Source organism: Astatotilapia calliptera, chromosome 8 (assembly GCF_964374335.1).
Source record: "Astatotilapia calliptera chromosome 8, fAstCal68.1, whole genome shotgun sequence".
Classification (NCBI taxonomy): Eukaryota; Metazoa; Chordata; class Actinopteri; order Cichliformes; family Cichlidae; genus Astatotilapia; species Astatotilapia calliptera.
In genome coordinates, this window is record NC_137429.1 from 2,097,632 (window position 1) to 2,113,317 (window position 15,686).

The 15,686-nt window shown below is 44.8% G+C and overlaps 1 protein-coding gene across 3 annotated transcripts in view; it reads right to left on the reverse strand.

Moving 5' to 3' along the window:
• The window catches only part of grid1b (glutamate receptor, ionotropic, delta 1b), a 585,542-nt gene that overhangs the window by 380,679 nt on the left and 189,177 nt on the right, over positions 1-15,686 (reverse strand). The window lies entirely within an intron of this gene.

Sequence of the window (15,686 nt, forward strand, 5' to 3'; positions counted from 1 at the left end):
GTCTCTGCAGGGCCACCGTACTACTCTGCAAACAGGTTTCTGATTGGCTACTGCTTCATACAACCTGTAACAGTAAAAAAACATTTTGTGTGTGCATTAGTAAAATTATCAGTGTGATTTATTATGTCAAAATACATTTACCCCCACCCTGGCTTCTCTCCATTGGCTCCCCCCACATTTCAAGATTTTCCTCCCCACTTGTGATCGGAGCCAGCTGGCAGCCGTACATCTTAAAGTGGGGTGGGGTAGGGGGTGGGGTTTCCATGCAGCTGTACCGAATCTAAAGCTGACCACGGTTTTAGCATTTTAACGACCTACCCGAAATGACAGGGTTTATAGTAATTTCCATCTGATCCGTTTAGTGTGTATCCAACCTCTCGCATAGGCTCCACCCCCATCACAGTCCTAAACAGAGAAAGTGGATGGAGGCTCGTGCTGTCTGCAGTAGATTTGGCTTCTACGTCATGCAGGGATACGTGTGAAATGCAGCAGATGGGTTTTCTGTGTATTTAGAAGCAGTGGAGCTAAGTGGTCCCTGCAGGCCGGGCTGATCATCTCAGATCAGCTCTCTCCAGAGCTGCTTAGATGTTTCCAGGAGCCACAGTGTCAGGAGCTCAGGTCGTTTAGTTTGGATTTGACTGGTCTGGGTTAATTACACCAAGATTCCAAGGAATGCAAGGGTCAAAGGTCACTATCAAGCAGACCATCTATTCCATACATGTTCCCACACCTTCCTTCATAACCCTCTTCAAACCACTTGAATTGTATAACACCTTTTCCTCTCCTCCACCACTTTTCCTCTTAAAGCCCTTGAATCCTGACCCCGTGCCTTGTCATATCTTCTTTCCATCCCTGCTCCTCTCATGAAAGCCCTTGAATTATCTCGTGCTCTTTCCTCACCTCCTCTGCCCTCCAGTAATCCCGCCATCCAACCCGTTATTAGTCGTGTTCATCTCTCCAGCTCCTCTCCGCTCTCGCTAACCTCACTTCTAATATCATGCATTACTTTATGATGCTATCTTATAGATTTATCAGATAACCAAACTGGGCTGCAGCTCTCTCTCTCTCTCCCCTCTCTGCCTCTTTCATTGTTCATCCTGGGAAACTGATTAGCTTTAATGAACTATCCTGCACAGCATGTGAGCGTATATATCCGCCCTCATACGGAGCAGGGTGTGTGTTTTAGAGCTCCAGGAGAGCAGATCCAGACCCTGCAGTGAGTCTGTGTGTGTGTGCTGGATGTGTACATGGAGGATTGTTTGAGGTGAGGTGTAAGGATCGGAGACTGGACCACAAAGAACTGTCCACACTAAAGTCTTGGGATGCATTAACTTTAACCTGCTAGTGGATCTGCTGCCAGGTGTAGTCATTGTTTATATACTTTCCATCAGCAGTTAAGGCGGTCGTAAGCATAAGCGAGGCCAGGTTCTTTACTGAATATTACCGATAAAAAGGTACTTTTGCTCTATCAAAAGGAAAAAACACTCAGTACCCCCGGATTGATGTTTTGATGGAAATATATGTTAACATCACAACATCTGTTGCATGCCTGCATTCATTAACCCGCTGCAGTGGCGTACAGTTCAACCACATGCACATTGTGATGCTAATAGTAATAAACCAAGAGGCTACTGTGGTGCCACAAAAATGAAGATGCGGAAGTGCATGAAAGTGCAGTTCCTCCGATGGCCACCTGAGGCTCCAAAAACAAGCCAATGCCAAGCTGAACAGTGTAAACCAGCGGCCCCCACCCTTTTTTTATTTGTCCGGATAAATACAACGGAATAAAATGATACGATCAAGACAAAAACTGCGGTATTTTGTGAATATAATAATAAACGTGACTTCACTGTGTAATTGTGTAACTTTATTAGCAGCGTTCTCCTGAAATGCACCAACAACATTGAGAGTAACGTCCTCCTCTCTGCCTCTTAATGCTCTCAGGTCGCTATGGTAATGTGTAAATATTTCTTTCAAAATAAGAGACACAACTACAACACGGGAAAAGACCCAGGGAAAAAGAGTTCACGATAAAACCCCTGAAAACCACAAATTTCACACCTGAACCTCAACTCTCATGGCCCGGTACCAAACGACTCACGGACCCGTACCGGTCCATGGCCCGGGGGTTGGGGACCGATGGCGTTAACAACATGTTTACAGCCTGGTAGATGAACTGGTTTGAGAATAGCTCATTTTCTTCACACTAGACTTAAGGGCGCGCTCACTTCAATTAACAAGCGTACCCTATAAATCCAGAACCTTCATCATGTTTGTGCCGTTGATGCCGTTCGGTCAGAAGAGCTTTAAGCTGTTGATCAATCCACATGCGCTCACTTCTGGTTCAGCTGCAGAGCTGGGTAACTTCATGGTGGCCACAGTCTATAAACTGAACTTCCAATATCACAGAGTAAATTTCCTACATGCAGAGAAACATGATGTTAACCCCGCCCTCGCAAAGTTGAGCTTTTTTATTTGTTTCATATGTCGCTGTGGTGGCAAATTCGACTGGAGACTTTAATTGCAGCTCAGCTGAAGTGCTGAATTTCTGCTCTCGTCTTACAAGCCCACAATGTCCAATTAACATGATGGTTTTTGAACTTCTCACCTCATCTACATAATGGAATATGGATAATATATTAGGGCTTACAGTATTTCAATCTACAGAGGGCAGAGCTGCTGCTGGCAGATATGAGTTAACCCGGCTGTCTCCATGTGTTCAGCATAATATCACAAGTCTTCCTAACGGTTCTTCAAGTGACAGGGCAGACCTAAGGATGATTAACAGCAGAGATAACAAGGAGGCTGTGAATTACACCGAATAAAAGGACGGTGAAAGGTGCTTTCTCAGGAGGTGGTTTTCAGAACTGTACCTGAAACATAAAAGATTTCTAAAACTCAGGCAGGACATATTCAATCATTCACTGGGGTAAAGTCAGATATCAGCATGCATGTGTCAGCTGTTGAGTAGCCGAATGTTTCTGTACATTTTCCAGCGATAACATCTGATGCATCGGTTTGTTAGGACATGACAGCTTCCACTGTGGGACCATTTTAACACACTCACAGAACCTAAAGAACCATGAAACTTTAAAGCTATGATGATATGACTCTTTACTTCCCCATGTGTGCATTAAATAAAAAAGTCAATACATGAGACAGAGAAGACATAAATGACAAGAAATGCCACACTGATAGAGCAACTGGAGTAAAGGTGGGTTGCAAAGCAGCTTGCATGAGCAGAAGCTGTGGGTTTGACGAAGCAGCTCAAAGCTTGAATGAGATCGGAGCGACCATGCTGGTGACTGCCTGATATTTAATTTCTAAGCTGTCACTTTGATCTGATCCTTGGCTTTAGATATGATCTCCAGTTTTGGTAATAGGGGCCCACAACAAATGGCCCACATTAAAACAACGCCAGTCCACCGCACCACGTGTTTGCTGATTCATGTGACTTCTCTAAATCCTATTTCTTCTATCGGCAGCTTTGCTTTTCAAACATAGTGCACTCACAAAGCTTTAATGCCAGGCCGACGCAGCAGTTGCCTTTCACCATCAATTTGTTCCTATTTTGAGGAGCAAACTTGTACACGTCCTTGTTTTTAGAGGTTCAATGAAGCAACAAAAAAGGTGAAATCCCACAGGGGGAAAAATACTCCCTCTGAGCCCGGTGTCAGAGCAAAACTGTGTGATTTAGTGCAAAATAATGTTGTTGTTGATAATGTCAAGGACAGAATGATTGTCTGCTTGTAACATTTCATAGTAACACACATGCACATTCACGCACATGCACGCACAAAGCATTCAGGCCTGAACACAAACCAAAGCCCAGATGGCAGCGTGATCATTCTGACCGGGCTGAAAATGGACAGAGGGTGTGTGTGTGTGTGTGTGTGAGTGTGTGTGTGTGTGTGAGTGTGTGTGAGTCTGAGTGGGTATCATAGGAAACTGGAGAGGGTGCAGCATTGTTACCTTGGAAACATTTTAAGTAATTATGTGTGCCCTGGACACCACGATGCCGTGTATGAGCAGGGCAGTGTGTGACTTTACCAAAACGAATGCAAATGTATTCTCTCCAGGATTATTGAATCATATAAAGCACCTAAATAAGAAGAGCAATGGCACACGGGCACAAATATAGACAAGAGCTAGAACGAGCAGAATGGGAAAATAAAGCCGAGGAAAAAGCTGCCACAGAAGGTCGGAGTAAGAAAGCAAACAGACAGACAGCACCTCCTCGGGGAGGTGTCATCTCCTGAGAGCAGAGCTGTTCAGATCTCTCATCACCTGCCTGCATTGGCTCGTGCGTGGAGCAGAATAATAAAGCTGCATCCCCGATCTCCAGGTGGACTCAGCCCCCCGAGGTGCTTCGTACGCTCAAAGGTAACTGGGAAAAACAGAGTGGTTTACAAGCTTATGGCAGCCTTTTGAGAGACTGACAAGCATGCATTTATGTAGGGGTATTATTGTGTTCTTTATGGCGTAAGGCCAGTAGCACCCTCTACTTTGGTTAGAAGAAATATCAGCTGTTCAGTTTCCATTGCAGACTCGTGATTACCTCCCGGTGCAGGACGGAGTGGCACAATACAGAATACAGTGGTGCATTATCTTGTCTTTTAGGGTATTATGAGGTCCATCTATTATTGCCATTACAGGGTGTACTTAATCTTACTCTTTGTCTGTACTTTCAGGAGGCCAGTATTGAACCTCTGGTGGCGGTCGTGTGCCAAGTCACCACCAATCTGTCTAGAGATCGGGGTAAGTTTAGGATTAGGTATATTTACACCCTTTATATGAACATTTCAACTCTTTGGCAAACCAAATAACACAAGAACAAAAAGTTTACCTGTAAGAGCAGATATATCTACATTACTCGGAGCCCTTTCACTTACACTTGTTGACTTGGAGATATCCTTGTTCCTAATAAGCAGTTAGCGGCTAGGTTGTTAGCCACTTGTGATTAGTGTGCTGGCTGGGTGATTAGCACTGTTGCTTCACAGCAAGAAGGTCCTGGGTTCAATTCCACCGTCAGGCCTGGTCTTTATGTGTGGAGTTTGTATGTTCTCCCCGTGTTTGCGTGGGTTCTCTCTGGCTTCCTCCCACAGCCCAAAGACATGCAGTTAGTGGGGACAGGTTAACTGGCAACTCTAAATTGCCCATAGGTGTGAATGTGAGTGTGAATGGTTGTCTGTCTCTGTGACAGACTGGCGACCTGTCCAGGGTGTACCCCACCTCTCGCCCTAAGACAGCTGGGATAGGCTCCAGGACAGGCGGAGTAGAAGGGCCTTTTTATAGCCTTCAATTAGAAATGGACTGGTTGACCTCTTGTATTACTTTTTAAAAAATCTTATAACCACATTTGTGAGAGGATGAAGACCAATGGATGATGGGTTTTCCAAATCTGCTGTCACTGGATTACTCTGACGCAGACAGAAATTGGAGCAATTCTCAAGAAAGTTCCTGCATCTGAGTGTCAGCTCGTCGAAAGGTCAGCTTTGGCTCCGAGCCGTGACCAGCTGAAATAAGCAGCCAGTCTCTGCTCTTGACCTCCCAGATTATTTCACTTAAGTAGAAGCCCGAGGAGGTAATAAAACTATCCAGGGCTGGAAAAAGAAGAGGCCACAGAAAAGCTGAGAGACAGCAGTACTAGCTGTTACTTAACAATTTTTATCTGCCTCGTTATGATCTTGGGTGTTTGCTGATTACCAGTCGGACTCAACCAATCGAGGCCAAGATCCTCGGGGACTTAAAGACTGAGATAAATGCTGTTTAACTGCAATCCAAACATTTTCTTAGTAACAAACTTGTGTATGATTTGCTGTGCCGGATCGTCCGTCCTTCAGCAGACAGTAGGTACTAATGCACTTTTGAAACCTTCATTGTTGTATCCCAAACACTGACTTATTATTTTTTAGCTTCTGTCCATTATTAACCCATCGATTAACCATTAAAACGTAAAGTAGAGCCATATTTTACCATTGTAGCGTCATTCTTTTCATTAGAAATATGTCGTTGGCTTAGGGTACTGTTAATTTATCACCTGACCCTGCATTTCAGAATAAAAGTGTTTCAGAAATTTCATTTGATTGTGGCTAAAGAACACAAACTACCATAACTCTGACAGGAGCAGAATTTAAACCACCTCTGACAGGTACTAAGAGTTTGGTTATTCATCGATTGTCTGGCTGTCTTCACCGTTAAAACTCAGAAACGAGCAGATCTTTACCTGATGTGATTTTTTTTAACTATTAAATGGTGCCAGCTAATTTTCAACAGCCTTAGGAAATCATAAAGCTGTCTGTGTAATGGAGGTCCACCGTAACTAACCTCCACAGTGGAAACCACCGGCTCATATATTCTGATTTATCATCTTTTGTCCTGCTCGACCATCAGGTGAAGAACATCTGTTGGTAATTCTCCTCTGACTTATTCTCAGCTCCACTCTGTGATTTCAGGCCTTAATCAATCGTGAAGTCAAGATCACATCAGCCCAGAGACACGTCGCCTGCAGCATCGAGACATCGACTACACTCGCACGTGTGTTTGCTCCCACTATTAAAACCTGCAGTCGGCTCGCAAATCTGTCTGCATGCTGATTGCTGCTGAAATTAGCTTTGAGTTCGATCGATACTTCTGTTCTTAATAAACTTTCGGGACACTTTGCTGACGCGCTGCAGACGAGATGTCTGTTCGGCCGCTTTTACTGCGAGTTGGTGTTTTATGATGGACTCATATCCACCTGTGATGTTTAATTTAAAAGCCTGCACAGCGCTGCGCACACGCACGCTTTTATCGTAGATACATTACCAGAATTAGCTCTTGAAAATTCATCAAGCCAATAAATTTTATACTCGAGTAAACAGCCAGCGACAGTCACTGCGGGAGACAGCTTCACTTCAGCATCAGCACTGTTTGTGTGGATGGAGGTGGCGGTTTGCAGATGCTTCCGTTTCCAGTAAACTTGTTCATCGGGGCTTTGATTGGATGTCGATCCAACAGTCGCATGAGGCGTAAAAACAAAGACTTCCAGTCATTAAAAAAGTTCTGTGTGAAACTTTCAAAAGGTTCAAGAGGAGAAAAAATGTTCAGTGAAACTCATCCAGGTAAAGCAAATATATCACAAGTCTACCATAACTTAGTCATTTCAGGGCTGAATGCTCATAGAAGAACCATGAATATCCAACATTAATTTGGCCTGAAACTCCCCATTCCTCCTCCAAACTGCAACTTCCAGGACCATAAAGGATCTGCTGCTAATGACGCCTAATAATTCCAGATACTCTCAGAGGTCCTGCAGAGTCCAGTTAACAACGTGTAGTCACAGGAAGTCATTCATACAGCAGACAGGCTGCACATCCAGGCCTATTCTGGGCTACTCATCACACTTCGGGCTCAGTTACGATGCTGACAAATGTCACAACACGCCTGACGTGAGAAGAACCTGTTGCTGAGCTGAAGCAGCCAGACTCGCGCAAACATGGATCATATTTGGCCAATGCTGTCTGCTATATGGATATATTATTACGCTCATTGTGAAATATTGCTTTGTTGATTATTATGGGTGTTAGCTGTGCCCAGTGCTGAGCTTTCATTGAGTGATTGATGTGGTTAGTCATACCTTTAGTCTGCCCACACTGATTCATGGCAGAAATTTCCAGAAGGAATCAGGCTTCTGCACGGAGGCTCATTATCATGATGAGCGAGTCTCATAAAGCAGAGGAACTGGTACATAAAGCTTTATAGCTCATATGTAAAAAATATGCTGCTGCTTTGATAAAAGTGATGGATAAACAGCACATAAGTGTTGCTGCTTTGGCCGGTCAGTGCACGTCGATAAAACCAGGATAAGATCATCTTTACTATTTAAAACAATTATTAAATAAAGACCTGGACACAAAATGAGTCCTGCAAAGTAAAAGAACCACTGCTGTAGTATCAGATACACTGTAACCAATGTGAGCAGTTCAAACAGCATCAAACTGTAATATCAACATTGATGAAACAGGTTTATACAGTAAATTACTTTATTTAATTTGCACTGTGAATTTAATTTACAGCAGATTTATTGTAATTATTATAAAGTCCAGTTAACACACCTTTAGTTTGAATGCAGTAACATCAGGATCTTTGGTCTAAAAACTTTTTGCATTAAAGTTAACACTTTACAGCAGTGAACGCGTGCACACAGACACACACGGAGCTGTCCAACATCATTGATGATCACAGAGGTTCGCACGGCTGCAGGCCGCAGGCTGCTGTTATTAATCAGATGCTGACTTCAATTAAATACCACTGAGAACACATGCGCAAACAAAAAAATGTGTATACAAGTGTAGGATTCATCTTTGTGATTTACATTCACGCGCTGCTGACAGGCTGGCTGGCGAGTTCTATTCTGGGAAGTCGGCCTGATGTTGTTTCTGCGATCTGACGATGAATTAAAGATGATGCTACCTCGAGCAGAAACAAGTGTGTGCGTCTCATTTCTTGTCAACACGTTTTCCCTCAGCGCCCCACATGTTCACCGTCATTAGCCCGACGCAGTGTCCACCGTATCTTCTGGACCGAAAACCTCGTCTGTGCACCGGACGCACGAGCAGTGTTTGATAGTCTGTGCAGCTCAGCATGAAAAGTGAGCAATAACTAAATGATTACAGCAACTAGAAAAAAAGAATAAATCACAGACATGCCGGCGTTTATTTTTCTCAAGGATCTTTAATGTAAACAGAAATGTAATAAATTCTACATGAAAAGCACAACTTTCATGTTGGAATGATGAACATGAGTAATTATTGTGATCACAGTCCTGTACGTGAAGGGATTGTCGCCTCTGCGCACAGTTAGTCAGACGCTTCCATGTGGACCTTAAACCAGCACAATGCACCAACATCAGCCCATCGAGCAACGATACAGAGATGCACCAGTGGTCAAACCAGGACTCCCAAGGCTGACCTAAAAATATCCCATTGATGTGTGTGTGTGTGTGTGCGCGCAGCTTGATTGAAAGGTTTCAGTCTCTTTTGATGGCAGCCGCCTCTTTGTGCCCCCACAGATCGGCGTTTAAGCATTCTTCTGGAAACCTCAGTGCGGCATCACAGATGCATGCAGCAGTTGGTCTCGACACTTGGCTAATCCCACTAACAGCCTACTTGTGCACGAGGATTTGGGGGGCGGCAGGCCTCTTTCCTTTTAGCTAAATGCCTATTGGCAGAGCGGCGTGTCTGTTGGCAGGCCGGAGTGTCCCGGTAGCAGGAAGGAGCTCGGCAGCTGTCAGTCAAATCGATTGGAAATTATGCAGCCTGGGGACGGCGGCGGTCCTCCTGATCCCATCCATCCTTCCGCCCCTCCGTCACTCTTTTTTATTACACTTAAATCCATATGTGGCGCTCTGCTCTGCCGGTTTGACCTCTGTGTGCCAATATGCTAACCTCCAGTCTATGTGCAGTATCTCGTATGCAGCGGCAGCTTCAGCCCACTGCAGCTGGATCTCTCTGTTCAATCTCCACATTCAGAAAAGAGACTCGACTCCTGTGTTTAACACTTAAAGTGATCGTTATTGTGCAGTGATTAAAGAGAAAATGAATTTAATAGAAGTGAAGCCAGAAATGTTGCTTTAGCTCCTGCCGTTACATCACTGTCATCACACTGAGCGGATTCATTAATACATTAAAACTAAAATTCAAGAGATTCTGAGGTTAAATTAATTGAGACGTACATCTTTGAAACTATGATGGCTAACAGCGTTACGATTGTGATCTTCAGCACCCATCCTTCCTCTTCCTCACCTCTCCTCCACCTCCTTCTCTCCCTTTCTCCTCCTCTTCCCATTGATCCCCGAGTTGATTTGCTGCCAGTGTCTTTGAGAAGTCCCTTTGTGAGGTCTCGTGATGCAGCACCCTGCATTTATTTATGCCTTTTACTGTCAACTGCCTCTGCAACCTCCAAGAGAGCAGAGGATGACCCAGACCAAAAAAGATGAAAGGAGAGCGACGAAAGAGTTCGACCTCTGGCTCTTATATCGGTTTCTTTTCTTCTTCAGATAGCAGCACTTTGGTTCTGGCAACATGAGCTGCCCAAGTCTCTTAGACTCACACTCTCGAGCCTCTAACCAATCACTTTGTTCTCTCTCTCTCTCTCTGTGTGTGTGTGTGTGTGTGTGTGTGTGTGTGTGTGTGTGTGTGTGTGTGTGTGTGTGTTTCTTCAGTAATCAGCTTAATAAATTCGAGTGCTTTGATTCACCTTTGGAAAAAACCTAACTGGAGTAAATTCTTCATTCCAGGAAAACGACACTGATGTATCCAGAGTACGTCAACACATATACTTACAGTATGAGTGGCCTCTTTAGCAGCTATTCAGTAAGCTTGTTTAACTATTAAAGGCATCGTGGTGTTTGTAAAGTGCAAAGCAAACAAAGAGAAGAATTGGTATTTCCAAGAGTGACGCCGTGGTTCTCAGCTGGAAAAGGACTGGGAAGGTGTTGCTGCCCCAGAATGAGCATGCTCTGAGGGGTGTGTGGGCTCAGCCTTAGAGATGGGGTGAGGAGCTTAGTCACCGGGGACAGGCTGGACCTGCTACTCATTCACATCAGAAGATTTTTACAGTATCCATCATTCATCACTACATCCCACTATACTTAAGGTTTGGTCGGGCAGCTATTGGCCAATTGATCTTTGATGATAGCATCCCAACAAGTTCTAAACACTTCAATTCAGTGTTTCTAAAGTGTTGCTTTCTACCATTAGAAAGCATCTGGCATCTATCCAGACTCATAAAGGACTATTTTCAGCCCCACAAAGAGCAACAGAGTCCTGCAACAGATGGTCGGACCCCCCCAGAGTCCTCATCCCGATATGGAGTCAGTCTGGGATCACATTGAGACACACAGCCTGAATCCAACAAACCTGCACGTGCTGGATTTAAAAAAAGCAAAGTGTATCTTCCAAAAATAAAGATTTGATCTTATTCAACACTTTGCCTGAAAGAATTGAACAAATGTCTGAATGTCTTCACTGACACAGTGAACAGGGTTTATTTTAGCAGAGGATGATGTAGTATGTATGTAGTATGCTTCATACACTACTGTATGCTTTTACAGTAGAGCCTACAGACTTAAACAGGAACGAGCTGATCTCTGTACCAGACTACATAATCACATCCTCTGATGGCTCAGCTTATATCCTTTTACATGTCCGATTTGCAAAATTCACTAATTAGGTTGTATCATCCTGCTGCAGGCCACTTTGCAACCCAGGTTCTCCTTTCATATCAGGGTCTAGACCAGGGGTGGGCAATTTCAGGCCTCAAGGGCCGGTCTCCTGCAGGTTTTAGCGCTTTTCAAGGCACCCAAAGCGCTTTACAATACCATTATTCATTCACTCTCACACTCACACACTGGTGGAGGCAGCTACAGTTGTAGCCACAGCTGCCCTGGGGCAGACTGACAGAAGCGAGGCTGCCATATCGCGCCATCGGCCCCTCTGGCCAACACCAGTAGGCAAGTAGGGTAAAGTGTCTTGCCCAAGGACACAACGACCAGGACAGAGAGCCCAGGGATCGAACCGGCGACCTTCCGGTTACAGATGCGATTCCCACCCCCCTGAGCCAGGTCGTATAAAATGATTAGTTTATTACCAGGCCTCTGGAAAACTTCCACACATGTTAAGGAGGTAATTTAGCCATTTAAATCAGCTGTGTTGGATCAAGGCCACATCTAAAACCTGCAGGACACCGGCCCTCGAGGCCTGGAGTTACCGAACCCTGGTCTAGGCTCATGTCATGACAGTTTGTTCCACAGAGGTTTCTATTATGTATTCCATAAATCCAAGTGGGACAGCAGGGAAGTCCTGGAACATTTCCATACACCAGCAAATACATATTGGAAATACAAATACATGGAAATTATCTTTAAACTAAAGACTTCTTTAGAGCTCGGAATGACTGAAACTGCTTTCCTGAGGTTTGGAAATATCCACACATCCCGTCTCTTTCCTTTGAAGACTTTGTGCACAGCCTGAAAGCTAAAAGCTACTTTCTGATGGTTCAGATTCAGAAAGCCGGTGTAACTGGATTCATTGTTCACCGACTCATTTAAGAGTTTTGGTGAGTTTCGGTGTGGGGGAAGTTCTGCCACTGTCGCTGCTGCTGCTTTGTTCCCCCCGACAAACCTGACTGAAGGCAAACGTTAAGAAAAAAGACTTGAAGTAAAACTGCTTTAACTCTTTGCATTAACAAACGGTGCCTGGACATATATAACAATGTGTTCCACTTCACATCATCAGCTTTTAAAGTTTTCCTCATAACCATAAACTTGAGCGGCTTCCCTCTGAGAGTTATCTCTATCTGTGAGCTCCCTCAGCAAAGAAACGCTCCCACCGCTCAGACACAGGAAAGAAGAAAAGACATTAGGAGAGAAACAGTGAGGCGAAAAAGTGATGTGTCGTTTTTTCAGGGGAAGTTGGACAGATTTTTACCCGTGAGCACTTTGAAACGTTCTTTCAAGAAGCGCACAAACAGAGACGTTACTCTTGGAGCTTCACTCGACCTGCTGGAGGCCGAAAGTGGCTACAGACCGCTTCCTCGCTCCACAGATGAAGATGATGTATCTTCACAACATCCACCTGCCCGACCCTCTTGAGACACCCCGCGTCCTTCTGCCGCATTTAAGGTCAGCAGTGTCGGTCCAGCTTGTTGGCGGTTTTGTGGTAAAACACTAATTCGTCATGGCAGGATGCTGGGAGCGCTCTGCGCCGTCCCCCCGCAGTCCGGTCAGCATTACAGGACCCCCGCGGCGGCGCTGACCTCTCGTTTATCAGCGATACCCTCCCTGCCGGGCGCAGAGTGTTTCCAGCTCGACTCAAATAAAGAATGTCTGAGGGGTTTAAAGAGCTGAGCTCAGGCTGTTTCCTCCGAGTGCTCCGCTGGACTGTGAAATACACCAAACTACGATGAAGCTCGGACTTTTCTCCCTCTGTGGGGTCTTCCAGCCGAGCGGCCCCACAGTTTGTCAGCGAGTCAATTTTCCACCCTGTTCTGTCCAAACATGACGAAGCAGAAATGATGTCATTTCGGTTCCCTCAAAAGAAAAAATCTCTTTTTATTCAGGTTAAGGACTACACTTTAAACTACATGATGGTCTACACTGTATGTCACGGTCTCACTGATGGCTAACACTTTGGGTTAGTTGTTTTGCCAGGTCATTCATCCATAGCCGGAGCTGTCAGAGAAACACTATGAAGATTAAATACAGAGTTTTAGAAAACTGTACTCCCAGTTTCTCTTTTTCTTTGTGTAGCATTGCAGGGATGTCACGGCCGGTCACGGCCCCCACACAAACAGTCCCTTTAAAACTGCATGTACACTGTGATTTGGAATATGTCACTGTGATTTACACAGATCAGCCGCAACGTAGCACAACCTGCCAAAAAAGCTATGACCTGTCAGGGTATGAAGACGGGAGCTCATGTCTGGCACTGTGATGTTGGAAGTATGTCCTCTGAATCCTTTGGATTGTTGGGTGGGTGTGGGTGGGGTTTGTTTCTCCAGCACATCTGACAAATGCTCGATAGCACTGGGATCTGGACAGACCACAGCCGAAGCAACACTGTGGGCTTTTTGTCATGTGCTGTCACAGAGTATCAGGATGGGTGATGTGTATGTGGCATGCACAGATATGCCATTACGAGCACTGCATGCTCACTATTATCCACATCACCTGCTCGCTCTTTAATGCGGTTGCACATGTGAAAAACAGAGATTCCCCGTCTGTCTGGGGCCTCAATGGGTGTTACAACCCAAACCTCCTTGGGGTTGCTGTGGTCATTAGAAGTTTGCTGTGAGGAAACTGGAAACGGGTGCAGCTCGCCTTCAAAATAAAGCTAAACTTTTACTGCACTTTGGGCTGTGTTGCACTCGTCGCAGTTTCACAACCACATAACACATAGTTGGTGAGTGTTTACAGACAAGTCAGTGTCTTATCATTTTACCTGTATTACCAGGCACTGACCAAGGCCTGTGCATTGAGGGTCTTTATATAGACCCTAAATATGTCTATGCATACATATTACTTTATTAAATGCTTGATTTAAACATGTTAAAAAATTCATTTAATGTCTCCAACAGTTTTTTCTACCCTAGAATCTAATGTGAAAGAGGGGCCATCTTTATCGGACCCTCTCAAGCACACACTGCTCTTCAAGCCTTACATTTATAGCCAATCTGGAGAAAGGTGGCTCTAAAAGGGGAGGGGCTAAAGCAGTCTGCATGAATGTACATGCTGCTTTCCTGCAGCAAAGACACATTTCATGTGTTGAACAGGAAGGAGGTTTTTCCCCCCTCTACACTCATTTTTACAATTCCTTTATAACAACTTCCCCTCATCAAATATCAAAAAGAAAAAAATCCCCCCCCCCCAAAAAAAGGGAAATTTCCTGGACACACGTTAAAGATGCAAACATCACCTGCTGACATGCCTTCTATCTGCCACTCCTGCACAGACCAATGAAAGTGTCCGAGTGAAATCGTTTCACCTGTGCTCTGCAGGACGTGCGAGCCTGACCCACTTTCACTCCTGAAACCTTTCACCTCGTCGAGGAACGCACCGCGGGGAATAAACTCGTCCTCCCGTTTCACACCTGCCGCTCGGACAGACTCTTCCACTTAGCCGATCCGCTCCCGAGCGTTTCTCTGAATGCATCCGATCCGTTTCTCACTCCACTCGCATTGTTACGCACTGAAACTTGAAGCAATCACAGCTTCTCTTGAATGTGGAGGAAAAGTCATCTGTCAGAGATTCACACACGCCCTCTGACAACATTTAAGAGATTTCATCCAGAATGACAAAACACTTGTTTGTTTTTCCTCCATAAACTTATTTGGCAAAACTTTTAAATTTGATGCCTTTATGCTGTGGCATGAATCAGCTGTAATGACCGTCTCTCTTTTTTTAATGTACCATCTATCGATTTCTGCACTCATAAAGTGCACGTACTGCTCTCCAGAGAGCATTTGTGTTTTTCTAAATGCAACTCAAACTGCATTTATTCTCACCGACTTCCTCTTTCTCTTACTTTAGTTTCTTCATTTAGAAACTAAATGTATAATAGTCCATCCATCCATCCATCCATCCATCCATTCGCTTCCGCTTCCGCTTATCCTTTTCAGGGTCGCGGAGCCTATCCCAGCTGTCATAGGGCGAGAGGCGGGGTACACCCTGGACAGGTCGCCAGTCTGTCGCAGGGCCAACACACAAGGACAGACAACCATTCACACTCAGATTCACACCTAGTGACAATTTAGATTAATCAATCAACCTATCCCCACAAGCTGCATGTCTTTGGACGGTGGGAGGAAGCCGGAGTACCCAGAGAGAACCCACGCAAACACGGGGAGAACATGCAAACTCCACACAGAAAGACCCCGGTCTGATGGAGGAATTGAACTCGGGACCTTCTTGCTGTGCGGCAACAGTGCTAACCACCGTGCCACCGTGCTGCCGTATAATAGAAATATATAATATATAATAAAATCTATGTTAGGTCTGTATTTTGAGCCAGGTTCGAGGTTCTACATTCTCTACTTGAAGTGTAAGTCTCGATGAATGCTTAGCTGAGCTTTGATTTGCCACTGTGGACACACAGCAGCCCAGAGAGCAACTTTGTTGAATGCAACTGTAACTGGTTTCCTTCCTG